Raw genomic sequence first — 16,065 nt, forward strand, 5'->3', positions numbered from 1 at the left:
ACAACTCCCCACCCCCACCCTCTCCAGATTTTCTCAGTATCCATCAGCTCCACAGAAATGAATGGCAATTCAAGCGTTCAAGAAAACCCGGAATGTTTATTTATTTATTCCTTAGGTGATTTAAAGTTAAAGTGATTGGGGAGCTGACATTCAGGGTGCTTTCAGACATCACAAATTACTGCCTACCAGGAGCTCAATGAACTAAGAGAATATGTGACATCCTAAAATAGCAGTTCTGCAATTAGACTTGCCAGATGTCAGAGTGCAGCCCAGTGTTTGAGCCATCTATCAAAGTCTGTGGGCCAGAAACTACAGGCAGTGTGTGTGTGTGTGTGTGTGTGTGTGTGTGTGTGTGTGTACATATGCCAATGTGCCTTCTGTGTCCAGAAGGATGAATTCTGCCACACACACAAACAGCATTGGTGGAGCTCGAAGGTCATTGCAATTGATTGATCAAACCACTCTTGACCTGGTCACCTTCCCTCGATCTATGGAAGCAACAAAAACCAAGTAAGCATCTTTGTGAAGGTAAGTATTTATTCCCTATAACTATTTATTCCTGTTGCAAAGCCACAATTCCATCTTCTCCCTTATTGCTTCTCTCTGGTTGCATAATGCGGAGCGTAAAAGCCTAGATGACCCAAGCTTTTGTGACTGCTCCTTGCCATCTCTTAGTTATTATTCCTTATACAGTGGTACCTCTGGTTGTGAACGGGGTCTGTTCTGGAGGCCCGTTCGCAACATGAAAAGAGTGCAACCCACAGCAGCGCACCTGTGCATGCGCGGGTTGTGATTTGGTGCTTCTGTGCATGCGCGAGCGGCGAAACCCGGAAGTAACCCTTTCCAGTACTTCCAGGTTGCCACAGGACGTAACCTGAAAGAACGTAACATGAAGCAAACATAAGATGAGGTATGACAGTATATGTACTAAGTTTGGAGAACAAGGGTCCTTACAGAGGTGTTCATGTTAACTGGTCGGAATTGCTTTCCTTTGGACAGCCCTCCTGAAAACGTAAGGTGATCCCTGCTGGATTAAAGCAAAGGACTAAGGACATAAGAAGAGCCTGCTGGATCAGGCCAATGGCCCATCTAGTTTAGGACCCTGTTCTCCCAGTGGCCACCCAGTTGCCTGTGGGGGAAAACCCACCAGCAGGCTCTGAGTGCAAGAGGCATCTCCCCTCCTGAAGTTTCCAGCAACTGATGTTCAGAAAAATTACTGCTTCTAACCATGGAACCATGGAGGCAGTGTTAGGATTTTTATCTATCCGAGCAGCTCCAGCGAGTGGTACTATGATTGCATACATCATGTGAGTGTCTGAGAGAGCATGAGAAAGGAAGTCTGCATTATCTCTTCCTTTGAGTACTATTGGAAGTTAGTTTATGTATGCTACAACAGCAGCAAGAATACTTATTGCAAAGTACTGGAAGACACAAGATTTACCCACCCGGGAAGAATGGCAGATGAAGGTGATGGACTACATGGAACTGGCAGAAATGACTGGCAGAATCCGAGACCAAGGAGAAGAGTCGGTGGAGGAAGATTGGAGGAAATTTAAAGACTATTTACAGAAACATTGTAAAATTAATAACTGTTAGAAGGATGTTGGAATAATATTATATGATTTTAGCAGGAATGATATAAAGGATTTGGGAATAACTGACTGTTAATTGGTGAAAGGAGGAAAAGTAAAGTTACATTATATTAAGACAATTTACAGGACAAAAATTTTAAAAGAGGGAAAAGATTTGCTGAAATGGATAATTGACCTAGAATACAAAAAAGGGAGGTGTGAGGAGGTCAAGGAAATAAGCTAATGAAAGATTAGTAATGAGGAGATCTGATGTATTTTTCTTTGTGTTTTTGTTTTTGTTTAATGGATTTTATTTCTCTGTTTTTTCATATTGTGATGTGTTGTTTTGTTTTTGTTTAATGTGGTATTTTTACTTTTTCTTTCTGTAACCTTTAAAATTTTAATAAATATTATTTTTAAAAAAACTATTGGAAGTTAGTTTCACTTCTGTGTGTGTCGCGTTTTCTGTACTAGTGTTCAGAGAGCACAGACATACTGATGGAGTCTCTGTATTTAAGACTGTAAATAAAGTAGTTTCAGAACTACGATTGAGTCTTTCTTCTGCTATGATATGCCAGAAGACTAGTGCTCTTTTCAGGGGAGGAGGGTTGCCTATTACTAGTCTCTCTGGACTGAGGGAGATTTATAGCCAGGGAGGACCACCGGAGAGACGTCCCGAAGACTTGGGAAGTTGGCAGCCATTCCCAGGGCATTTTTCCAACAGGTAGAGCATAGCCACTGTGGCTAGTAACCCTCTCTTCCATGAATCTGTCCAATCCTTGCTTAAAGCCATCCTTGTTGGTGGCCATCATTGCCTCTTCTGGGAGGACGTACCATAGTTTAAGTATGTACTCCATTTTATCTGTTCTGAATCTCACGCTATTGAGCTTCATTTCCAGACTATGTCATTAACAAGGAGACAGGTTTAGTCATTCTTTGAAGACTATCCCTGCCTCCGGGTCTGGTCTTGACTGGGAGGATACGGGAATCAACAAGGGAGACCCACGTGACCTGAAGGTGCTGCTGTGCAATGCTAGGTCAATGATTCACAAGACGGCTGCCATCCACGACTTGATCATGGATGGGGGACTTGACCTGGGATGTGTAACAGAGACTTGGTGGGATGAAGCAGATGGGCCTGTTCTTGCCACTGCTTGTCCACCAGATTTCTCTTACACACAGTTTCTCAGTAGTGGCGCCTGCCCTGTGGAACACCTTCTCATCAGATGTCAAGGAAATAAACAACTGTCTGACTTTTAGAAGACATCTGAAGGCAGCCCTGTTTAGGAAAGTTTTCAATGTTTGATGTTTTATCGTGTTATTGGGAGCTGGCCAGAGTGGCTGAGGAAACCCAGCCAGATGGGTGGGGTATAAATAATAATAAATGATGATGATGATAATGATGGGTGGATAATAATAATAATAATAATAATAATAATAATAATAATAATAATAATAATGTGTCCTTGGCATGTTGTTGGACTACAGCTCCCTGGTTTGGGACTGATGGGAACTGGAGCCCAAGAACTGATGTCCACAAAGGGCCACCTGTTATCCACCACCTCACTTAGGTTACCAGCTTACAGGAAGACAAATATGATGTTGTTGATGACGTGACTTCATTCTTCTACAAAAGCATAGTAAATTATGATCACAAACAGCTCTAGCTTTCTGTAACTTGGTTTCAGGCCAACGTCTGATGTAGCTTAAAATTAGAAATATGTCTTTTCTTTTTCTTTTCTTTTAAGAAGAAGAGAAAAATAAACAAACCTGGGCAAGTACAATAAAGCTCAGAGGCAGTGGAAATGCTGCAGATGTGCTGCATCTGTCTGCATGCCCACTGGGGACGCTGCGATAAAGAGATTATGCCTTTTACACAAAGCTGGTTAGACAACTGAATCAGATAAGCAAATTGACAGCTAAACGAAAGATAGGCTTTTCATAAGGGGAGTACAAAGATGCTGACCCAGTTCATTTAAACTGTTTGTTGTCCCTAATAAACAAACATGAGACATTCTGATGATGGTGCACACACACACGAGTAGCAGGGGGGAAATGACTAGGCAAATTAGGCATCAAATTAGCAACAGAAATTGCTATGATTTGGGCATGAGATCCAGAAAAATGAACTGGGGGATGTAACAAGGGAACACAGCATAGGATTAAGTATTCTCACACGGTATAATTTTATTATAACATTGGACTTCTCTTGGGTAGTTCTCATTTCATGGCATGCGCCTCAGTAAGTGTATCTGTGATTTCCATGACCAATGCAAAACCTGCTGTCCTTGTCGTTCCCTCATGCCTTCCCATAAACTACTGTTGGTGGCTTACAATGTTAAAATTAATAAAATAACACCACACCAAACACACACACAAATGCTCACGTGAAACAGAAAGAATGCAAAACAAATAAAATGATGCAGAAACCTAAAACATCTCAGAGTTAACACTTGTGATGATCTTAATCAGAAACTTGTTTTCATAGCTCATCTAGAGCAGAGAATGTACAACAGACACATTCAGAGGCAGGCTATGTGTTGCAATTGCCCCAGGGATCAATCTGCCCTTTGCTCCTTTCCATCTAAATATAAATCCTGACCAGAATTGGAGTTCTCCTGCCATATTGGGTGCCCTTTCAGTGGTTCCACTGCCCTTGGAAATACAGAAGATGGTGACCTGGAAGAGGGCCTTCTTTGTGCCAGCTCCCCAACTGTGGAATTCCCACCCCATAGAGGTGCATCAAGCATCCTCATTATCACTGGTGGCTGGTCCCCATTGGCTGGTCCTCCCAATCGTCATTCCTCCTCTGGTCACTGCTATGGATGCACAACCTGACTATCTGTCTCCAGGCACTGTGGTCATCTATAACAGCCCTTTAGATATTTGAAGGTGACTATCATATCTCCTCTCCTCCCAGTCTCCTCTTCTCCAGGCTAAACATACCCAACTGCCTCAACTGTTCCTCATAAGGCTTGGTTTCCAGACCCCTGATCATCTTGGTCACCTTCCTCTGTCGTCTTGGAATTTTCTGCATAGGAATTTTCCCACTCACCTCAGTGGAGCTGGACATTCCAATTGTGTTGATAGAATTGATCGGAATCTGATCTGAATGTATCCAAGACTTCCACTTGCATGTTAACAATGTGCATTTAAAAAAGAAAAGCTAACTACAAAGTGCTAGAAATCAAATCCTCACCATTAATTTTTCACTGTTGTCATAAATAATAGCACTCTGGGGTTTTATGTATGTATTTTTTTTTAATCCCATTTATTAGCAAAAGTCTTTTTGGCTTTAACATTGATGGTAGAAATATTGAGAAATGAAGGCTCATGAGTTATTCATGAGATTAGAATTAATTCAGCCACTATTTCTGGCTTCTGATTAAATGCTGGTGTGTAACCTAGTAACACGGGAAATAATGACCAGATGATAACACTGTGCGAACCAAGTCAATGAAGAGAGGCTTTAATATGTCATATTGCAATATCATTTGCCCTCAAGTAATGGATCTAGATAACTCCAGCCCACATTAACGGGAAAGAATGAAGGCTGTGATCCCAAGCTCACTCACTTGGAAGCTTGTTTTATTCAAATAAATGGGACTTAATCCCAAGTAAATGGGTCTCGGTTCAGGATATCAAACAGGTTTTTCAATATCACTCCCAATGTTTGAGCAAGAGTGTGTTTGCCCTAGAGATGCGGGTGGTGCTGTGGGTTAAACCACAGAGCCTAGGACTTGCCAATCAGAAGGTCGGCAGTTTGAATCTCCATGACAGGGTGAGCTCCCGTTGCTCGGTCCCAGCTCCTGCCAACTTAGCAGTTCGAAAGCACACCAGTGCAAGTAGATAAATAGGTACCGCTCCTGCGGGAAGGTAAACAGCGTTTCCGTGCGCTGCTCTGGTTCACCAGTCAAGCTGTACGCCGGCTCCCTCGGCCAGTAAAGTGAGATGAGCACTGCAACCCCAGAGTTGGCCACAACTGGACCTAATGGTGTTTGCCCTGCCTAACTTGGGAAGATGAGATTATCTCAAGACATGCTCTTGTGAGAACAGCAATGCCACATTTTGTGGGGATGTTGAGCTTTATAAACCATCCCCATTCTCACCCAAAAAGCTTGACACACTGACACAGCACCCAACTCTCCCGTCCCAATATATCAGTATGGGATTAGCCAGTTGCCCTCTGGAAGCTGAGTTGGAAATCTTGGGGTGTTCTTCAATCCTTTTCTGGCCTACACAGCATTGCCAATCTAGTGGGGTTGGAGGTAGACGAGATGGATTGGTTATTGTATTCATTGTCACAATGGAAGGTGGTACAGACAGAGAGAGAGATTAGTTTATCAAAGGCACTGGATGCAGTGAAGGAAAGTTCACCTAATTGGCCCCTCATTGTCAGCTAGCTCAAGCAGGGGTGTAAAAAAGCATCCTTTCCTATCCCACCCAGTATTTCTCTGTTTCCATTCCACTGCAGCGCACATTCTGCTGAAAACTGCAGTTTGTCTTGCTGTCCACTGTGGTGAAATAACAGAACCCATGCAATTGAATTAATTACGTACATTACATTGTCATTACAGTGGTACCTCTAGTTGCAGACACAATCCGTTCCGGGGTGCCATTCGCACCCCAAAAAGTCCTCAACTAGAGCAGTGCTTCTGCACATGTGCGAAGTGTGCAGAACACTTCTGCATGTGCGCAGCGAAACCCAGAAGTGCTGTGTTCACAAGCTGAAAAGATGCAACATGAACATAACGCAACAGGGGGTATGACTGTAATTCACTTCACTTCATTCATTTCAACGCAAAGGAAACGCAATGCCAATGGGTGGATGGGGAACTTAATGAATTACAGTCATACCTTGTGTTGCATTAGGTTCATGTTGCATCTTTCCACTTGCTTCACACATGTGCAGAAGCGCTCTATCACGCTCCGTGCTTGCGCAGAAGTGCCGATCTAGTTGCAGACTTTTCGGGATGCGAATGGCACCCCGGAACGGATCATGTCCACAACTAGAGGTACCACTGTACATATTGTTTGCAGATTGAAAGCATCAACAGTGAATACCAATCATATTTGCCTGTTGATATGATATGATATGATATGATTTTGTTGATTTTTATTTCCCTGCTAGACATGGGAACAAATAAGTTATGGCAATTTCTGTTTCCATTTTCACTGGAAGTCTCCAACATCCCTAGGCTCAAGGGATGGGGTGTGTGGAAAGGCACCTTGAGATTCATAATGCTGGAGAATAGGAAAGGCACCTTGAGATTCATAATGCTGGACAACAGGAAAGGCACCTTGAGATTCATAATGCTGGAGAATAGGTAAGGCGGATGCACCTCTCCAATGCCCCTCACAATTTGAATTAAAAGTGAGAGTTTAAGAAAGGTACACAGCCAGAGTTGGAGTGCCATCACTCAGCTTCAAAGGTGGGAGCTTTGGCCAGCCTTTCCACTGAGTTATATGATGCCTCTGTGGTTTGTTGAATTTGTTACACGTCCTTGATATTAATCAAGTAGGGGCTGTTAACTCTGATCTTCTCTCTATTTTTCTCCATTTTAATTTTATTAAAGGTTTTCAATATATACAGTCGTACCTCGGTTCTCGAACAGAATGCATTCCAGGAGTCCACAGGACTCCCCAAACCGTTTGAAAACCAAGGCCCACTGGCTGCAGGAGCATTGAATTGTGTCCAGTCTGAAGCTGGGTGTGACCCACACATGCCATTAATAATCAAAATATGTAGAAATGAATAATAAACTTGAAGTTTACATCCTGAGTTACATTTTGGGCCACCACAAATAATATACCCACATACAGAGGGCACTGTCATCTATGAGGTGGTATTCTCTCTCTTTTTGGTATATATCTTTTTAAATTTTCTGTTTTACATTTTAGAATATACATTTAAACAACCTTAAACTACCAATGACTTCCCTTCTTCTCTTTCCATGGTTCATTCTGCATAACATAAATCCCTGCATATTTTATATAAACTAAACCATTCAGTGTTCCATTATTACAGCCATCAAAACTTATTTACACTGTTGAATTTATCTTAATGCTGCCCACGTTTCAATGAGATAGTATTCTCAAAGCTGTTCTGGGGTGCCAGACACTGTCAGGTTTGTGAATACTTGCCAATAATAGTCAAAATATATAATAACTGATTGATTGTGTATTGGCTGGCTGGTTGCTTGGAACCCTGAATTGGAGAACTCCATGCTGTATCTGTTTGGCCATTGCTGAGAAATGATGCTGGGGGGGGGAGAGACCTTTTCTCTGACTCAGCAAGGCTCTTCCTTTGTTATTAAGATTTTGCTGCATCTATCCCATGTATGTGGCTGTGATGTAATGTGTGTAACATGTAGCCAGGCTCAGAATCTTTCTGGCATGAGCCTATCATGCACATGGACCCAGACCCAGGCGGAGCTTGTCTGAGGCCCAGCACAGGGTTCCCCAATCAGCTGGGAGGCACGGTGTGGTTCTGGTATGACAGAGTAAGTCCAGCAGGATCCTGGGTGGGTCCCCTGGCTGGCTTAGGCTTCTGAGGCCTGGGGCAAGTGTACCCCATCTGCAGGGACCTGCATAGATCCACAAATCTTTTGAATGGTTTCTTTAAATGTAAAGGTTCATCATTGTTCCACCTAATGTGTATGTCTTTAAGGGGCCAGAGCAAGGGCCAGAGCAAGATAACGAGACCCAGCTTTACAGCTGTGAAACATAGCAGGTGCTGCTGAGTTGCATTGATTAAGGTGTGTCAGCATTTGCATGTAGTATATAAGGAGCAGCACCTAGCTCTCCCATTACCCTGGGGGTTGGGTTGGTGGTTGGGTCTGGTTTGTTGTTAATGTATTTAGTGTATAAGGAGTTTTTGTTTTTTGTAATTAAAACCTTGTTTAAGTTATTTTTGAGTCCCTTTCTTTTTAATGCATGGTCTCGCCAGCAAGCTCTCTGCAGCGCTACCATACTGCAAATAGCCAACAAAATCCAGTGCCAGATTCTGTATACAAATTTGATAGCATCCCTAACCTGGGACATTTATTTGCATGTGAAAGGCAAAACTGTTGGAGTCAGATGCATGTGACAAACAGAAAGAGGACTTATCTTCTTCTTCTTCTTCCGGGAAACCCACAGTAATATCTGATGGGAGCAGAGCAAGCAATGAAAGCGATTATTTTGGTTCACAAATTCCTAGCTTCAAAGAGCACTGAAGTGGAGTCATTGAAGCAGAGTGAAAGCTAAAAGACAAGGAACTAGACAACAATCATTCAGTTAATACATCAAGGCTTGCAATCCAACAGGCGCTTTAGTCCAGAGGCATCTGAGAGAATCCCCCTTTTCTGGCCGTGACAGGAGTCCAGCATCACTCTGAATAAGGTGGCACACACACTGCTAATGACATTCCTCTTTAATCACCTCTTCTGCCGCCTTTGTGTAGGTGTAATGTTGTTCGCGCAAGGTAAAAAGCACAAGAGAGGCACCTGAAAATCAAATGTCCATTCAAGGCAATGTCACTGCATTGTAGATGCGGAGAAAGCAAAATACGTTTGCCATGCAATGCCGTGAATGGAAACTCACACAGAGGGAGGGAGGGAGATGTGAAAGATCTGAGGCAGACGTGTTCTTTGGTTAGGGATGGGGGAGCAATTCTACTGAGTTCACATTTAAAGGTGAACCTACCTAATTTGCATTTTTGTAGGGTGGGTGGGTGGGGGAATGCATGGGCTGAAACACAGATAATATTTGAAATTTGCACTAGTCCAAATTTTGTGGCTGAACAATACAACAAGAACAGCAACAGTGTTATCAGTGGTACTCTGCCCACCTGACTGCATTGGCCGCATGCCACAGAAATGTACAGAAATGCATATATTTGGGGGAACTTTGAGTACTTTGTACCTGCTAGCCCATTTACAGCAGGGTGGTTGCATGTGAGAGGGCCTCCCACCCCGTATAGTGGAACATGCTCTGTTAGAAGGGTACAGCATGAGATTCTTAATCTCAGGTTCATGGGTTCTAGCCCCACGTTGGGCCAAAAATTCCTATATTGGACTAGATGACCCTCGTGGTCCCTCCCAACTCTACAATTCTGATATTCTGTAGGGTCTACTTTTCATCCAGGTCTTGAGTGGCAGAGGAAGAAAGCAGAATGAATTTCCCTCTTCCGAAGTGCTATTGTTACTTTCTTGTTTTAAAATTGTGTTTTTAGAGGGTGCTTTTTATTTTGGAATCTGTTTGCTTGCTTGTTTGTTTGAACCTCCTCCCAAACGAGCCCTGGGTGGCAAGCAGCAAGTGATAAAACAATAACGACGCCTTGAAAACATCTTTTAATGCTTAAATTGAATGATGTCTTAATTGCGGTTTTGATGTTGTGTGTATCCCGCCGTGGGGCCATATGGCGAAGGGTGAATTATTCATAGAAGAAAGCAAACATACATGCATGCAACTTGCCTGGGATGGCGTGGGGATGGATCCTACCCCTCAATGCATCTCTGTCTTTCCATCCACATGCACACACCACTCCTGGTTTGGTCTCACAAACAGTGCCGTGGTGACCCCTTTCGAAGAGGATCCCACCTTTTCGAAACTCTGTCCTCTTGACTCCATCAAGACAACTTCTGTACAACTACTGACAAGGCTTCTCTGGATGTAGACAATGGCCTACAAACCTAATCAGATTAATAATTAGAGGCTAAAAGGAATTGTAAACAGGGGAGGAGGCTGTCCACTAAACGTTGGAGTCATCGTTATGCTGGGAGAATTCCATCCCCCTCTGGGGGGGGGGCATATTTGCCACACCCTCCTCCCCTGAAAGAAGAGGAGAAATAGTCTCTTCCATAGATGTGGGTAGCAAGCACCATGTGGGGCGTTTGGCCCTATAAGGGAGAGATGAAGATCAGGCTATTTAAGCCTGTTCCACCCTGCACTCTCACCTCTTCCCCTTTTGGACACCCCACTCCCATTGTTTAGCTCTATGGGTTTTGCAAGTTGCTCTTTTTTTTGGAGACTGAATGGGATCTTAGGGTGTTGGTGTTGGAAACTGATTGGCTGGTGTCTCCTCTGCTTCACCTACATCGCACTGTGAGGCGTTTTCTGAGGGACTGGAAGGGAATTTAAGAATGTAGCTCAGGCATAGGCAGACTCGGCCCTCCAGATGTTTTGGGACTACAACTCCCATCATCCCTAGTGGTCAGGGATGATGGGAATTGTAGTCTCAAAACATCTGGAGGGCGAGTTTGCCTATGCCTGAAGTAGCTTATTGGCATTTGGTTCAGAAGAGTGTGCAGATTTAAGAAAACATTGGCTCAATATCTGGGCCAGTTTGGGGGTTTGGCCTGTCAGGTGCATTGGGGTCAACGTTGGCCAACGGGAACATAGCGTACATGTGGGGTCATGCACCCAAGGTGCACGCAGCCTAGGGTGGGGTGAGGAGTTTGTCAAACCTTGCTGTGTGACCACAGCAGGGCTGCCCTGTGACATTTTGACATCTGAGGTGGACCCCCAAATGGCACCTCCCTTCCCACCAGGGAAGAAGGTTTGAGGGAGGATATACACCAGGAACAAGGGGGGGGGGGGAGAGAGATTGACATTGGGACCTGCCGCCCCAGTGGAACCTGCCACCTGAGGCAGTTGCCTCACCTTGCCTCATGGCGGGGCTGCATCTGGCTTGAAGCTGGCTCAGGAAATGGGTATGATTAGATCACCCCAGTTATTGCAACTCAACCTGCCCAGGCTTGTTTGATTGGGCTATTTGTTCTGGTTACATTAACTTGCAGATCCTCCAGTTGTTATCTTTTAATAAATGTTTCCTGCTTGGCAGGGGGTTGGACTCGATGGCCCTTGTGGTCTCTTCCAACTCTATGATTCTATGATTCTGTATAACCTGTTTACCCACATTTCTGTCGTCTCGAGCCTCCTCCTGGTGCGATGGCAAAGTGTGAGGTTTAAAATCATCCTCGTCCCTCAAGGCTGCTATTAAATACCTATATATTGAAAATGAGCGATCTGGAGAGAGACACGGGTAAGAAGGCAATACAGAATAGAGGGGGTAAGCCTAATTTTAATTAACAGGAAAGCTGCAAGATAAAGCACAGAGCTTGGAGTTATAGGCTAGGGTAGTTGCATATGACTCAGCCTGTTCCAATTAAACCCAGCAAAACATCAAGGGCAAGGAGAAATGTAGTTGAAATAGATATCTGATGCATTCTTGAGTCTCAGGCTGTGTGCGCATCACTGGCTTAAAATGCAGTTGGGTCGTTCTTCTTCTCAATTCGGATCGAAGCTGGTTGGAAAGGAAGTACGTCAAAACGTAGCATTTCTTAAGAAACAACAGGGTAGATATGGATTGTGGCTAAATACTGTACAAGTACAACTTCCCAATCGGACGCGGGTGGCGCTGTGGGTTAAACCACAGAGCCTAGGACTAGCCGATCAGAAGGTCGGCGGTTCGAATCCCCACGACGGGGTGAGCTCCCGTTCCTCGGTCCCTGCTCCTGCCAACCTAGCAGTTTGAAAGCACGTCAAAGTGCAAGTAGATAAATAGGTACAACTCTGGCGGGAAGGTAAACGGCGTTTCCGTGCACTGCTCTGGTTTGCCAGAAGTGGCTTAGTCATGCTGGCCACATGACCCAGAAGCTGTACCCCGGCTCCCTCGGCCAATAAAGCGAGATGAGCGCCGCAACCCCAGAGTCGGCCACAACTGGACCTAATGGTCAGGGGTCCCTTTACCTTTACAACTTCCCAAACCAGTGGTGGGAGTGCACTGGGTGCAGATTAAACAGGAATAACGTGTACACAGCATCTGCCCTATGGTACTACGAAGGAGTCTTGAGGCTTGAGTGAGAATCCTGCCCTTTCCAAGGGAACAAACACCGGGCCTTAGGGAGGATTATGTTTCAGTTAAATATAGAAAGGAGACAGAAAGAGAGAGGAGTCAGATTTGCCGGGGAGCTGGTAGAATTCATTTTCACTTGAGTTCAGTTAAAATCTGATGAATCCAGGGGGGCTCGGGAAAGGATAAGTAAAGGTAAAGAGGAGGGGAGTTCGATAAGGAGGGTTGTCACAAAACAATGGCACTTTAAGCTGCCATCCAGATGGATTTGCTGCCTGTGTTATTGTCTCTCTCCCTCCAATTACAGATATTGTGATAGAAAAATTCAGGCGCAGGCTGGCGGCATCTCTGGCTTAAAAAGGATCCTCCTATCCCTCTCCTCCCTTCCCCAGCTGCCAGCTTTGGCTCAAGCGGGGAAAATGGGAGAGGGTGGATGGGATGGAAATGTATACCTGGGGTGCTTGTAGACAGCGGCAGATATTGTTAGGAGCCAGGAAAAGAGAGAGGAAAGAAGGAGCCTTGAAAACAGATGCTCTCTCAGGCAAAACAATGTGCTTTAGGGTGTGTGTTTTTGAGGGGAGTACTATTAAAAAACCCAATTAGCACTGATCTGGCTGGGCTTTTGGCTCTTACTGATGTTTCTGCTGCTTTTTTTTTTTTTTAAGAACACCATGAATTCAGTAGGAAAATAAGGAGAAACGAAGGCACAGAGCAACATTTGGCAGACACCATCCAGACAGCTGGATAGGAGCATAGCCTTACACAAAGTCAGTCCATCCACCTCAGTATTAACTTGCAGTAACACTCCAGGGTTTAAGGTTGGACTCCTTCCCATCCCTACCAGGGATGCCAGGTATTGAAGATGGGACCTCTTGCATGGGTGCTTCCAGGTGGCCTGTTTATTACACATCCATCCTGATTTGTTTGCACTGGCTACTTTGTGAGCAATCATTCTGATTTATTGACTTTTGGTGGGGAGGCTAGAGGATGTTGCATCAAAGCAAGTGGTGCCCCACACTTTCTATAAAAACATTGTTGCCAAAATCCAGCATCACCTGAGCTCTGTGAGTGCAGCTTGCTGCTGATTGAAGTGCAGAGTGGGACATTTGCAGAGAACTGGGACTGGGACATTTGCAGAATGTTTACGAAGAGTCGGTGGAGGAAGATTGGAAGAAATTTAAAGACTATCTACAGAAACATTGTAAAATTAATGAATGTTAGAAGGATGTTGGAATGAAGTTATGTGGTTTTAGCAGAAATGTTATAAGGGTTTAGGAAAAAATAGACCGTTAATTGATGAAAGGAGGGAAAGCAAAGTTACATTATATTAAGATAAATTACAGAACAAAAAGTGGAAAAGATGGAAAGGATTTGCTGAAATAGTTAACTGAACTAGAATACAAAAAAGGGAGGTGTGAGGAGGTCAAGGAAACAAGCAAATGAAAGACAAGTTGTGGGAAGATTAGCTGTGGTTTTTCTTCTTCTTCTTCTTCTTCTTCTTCTTCTTCTTCTTCTTCTTCTTCTTCTTTCTTATTGTGGTGTTTTTACTTTTTCTTTTTGTAACCTTTAAAATTTTAATAAATATTATTTATAAAAAAAAACCAAAATGTTTGTTTACAAAGCTATTGTACCACCAACCTTACTGTATGCCTGTGAAGCATGGACCACTTATAAATGCCATCTCCAACTCCTTGAAAGATTCCATCAACTGTGTCTCCGAAAAATCTTACACATTACTTGGGAAGACATGCGAACTAATGCCAGTGTACTGGAAGAAACAAAGATCACCAGTGCCAAAGCAATGATTCTTCAACATCAGCTTTGTTGGACTGGTCATGTTGTTTGGGTGCCTGATTATCATCTTTCAAAGCAACTATTCTGAACTTAAAAATGGAAAGTGTAATGCTGGTGGTCAACAAAAGAGGTTTAAACACTTTCTCAAGGCAAATCTAAAAAAAATGTAGTACAGTGGTACCTTGGGTTAAGTACTTAATTTGATCTGGAGGTCCGTTCTTAACCTGAAACTGTTCTTAACCTGAAACACCACTTTAGCTAATGGGGCCTCCTGCTGCTGCCTTGCTGCCGGAGCATGATTTCTGTTTTCATCCTGAAGCAAAGTTCTTAACCCGAGGTACTATTTCTGGGTTAGCGGACTCTGTAACCTGAAGCATATGTAACCTGAAGCATATGTAACCCGAGGTACCACTGTATAAACGCTGACAACTGGGAAACACTGGTTTGTGAGTGCTCCAATTGGAGAACAGCCTTCACCAAAGGTGTCATAAACTCTGAAGACACTTGAATTCAGGACGAAAGGGAGAAATGTGCTAAGAGGAAGGCATGTTTGGCAAACCCTCACTGTGATCAACTTCCACCCAGAAACCTATGTCTTCACTGTGAAATGATTCGTGGTAGTCAATCTTACTCGGCTATGAGTGATCGCCAAAGAAGAAGAATAAGAAAGAAGATAAGAACATAAAAATTTACAACTATCTTTTTGATCTGGCAATTGCCTATCTAGTCCAGCATCCTGTTGTCACTATGGGAGGCCTGCAAGCATGACCAGAGCAGAGGAGCCCTCTCCTAAGGTCTCCAGCAACTGGTATTCAGAAGCATTACTGTCTCCTACCATGGAGGCAGAGCATAACAACTGTGGTTATCCATTGTCCTCCACAAATTTGCCCAATCTCTTTTTAAAGCCATTCCTTCCAGGGCATTGCCCCATCACTTTACTTGCTGCAAACAGCCCAGTCTTGGGGGGAAGTGGATTTGTGACACAATAGTGCCTGCAAACCCAGAATTGCTCATCCTAAATTTTTCGCTATATAACTGAATTTCTTCTTAAATTCCTTCCCGGATTTTTGTTCTGCTGAAAATTGGTGAGCCATTTTTACCCGAGGTGCCTGTGCACTTTGAATCCGTGTGATTAGAAACAGATCAAGAAAAGTAGCTGCAGGGCTCTCCATTTCTCCTAGACCATTCCTGTTCAAATCAGTGGAACATCTTCTTAGAAACAGGTGGCTAAGAGGGATTACAGTCAGCTGAATGCTTTGTTCTAGTGCAAAGCAACTGTCACTATTTTGGGATGGGATTCGGCCACATACCAGCAAATTCAAGTTGCACATTTAATGCTGATTTGGAGTGCTTGTGCAATGAACCTGCTCCTCCCACCAGCCTCCCCAAAACCAGATTTTATTTTATTTTATTTTGCAAATAGGTGTGGGATAACATTTGCTTCATGCAAACCAGTTGGGATGAATGCTAAATAAACATGTCATCCGGAAGTCATCAAGGAGCAAATTTAAAGAGAGCGTTATTTTTCTATTCTGTCATAGAAGACTGCTGGAAAGTTGCATTCTCTGCCTTGTAGAAACTTAGAGTTGGGAGACTTACTGAGGATCATGCAGTTCAACCTCCTGCAATGCATACATATGCAACTGTCCCCATACGGAGATCGAACCTGCATCCTTGTCCTTGTCAGCACTACGCTCTAACCAACTGAGCTATCCAGCCTGGGTCCAAGTAAGTGGCTCTTTTTTTCCCCTCTTGAAGGCAACACTAGCCAAGGCAGGTATGCTTAAGCCAACGGATTCCAGCAGGTTTAATGGCACCGCCCCACAGAGCCCCTGATCTGAACAGAAATCTATGGGTTTGGGC

The sequence above is a fragment of the Podarcis erhardii genome (assembly GCF_964252035.2).
Source record: "Podarcis erhardii genome assembly, chromosome: 4".
In the NCBI taxonomy this organism is placed as follows: domain Eukaryota; kingdom Metazoa; phylum Chordata; class Lepidosauria; order Squamata; family Lacertidae; genus Podarcis; species Podarcis erhardii.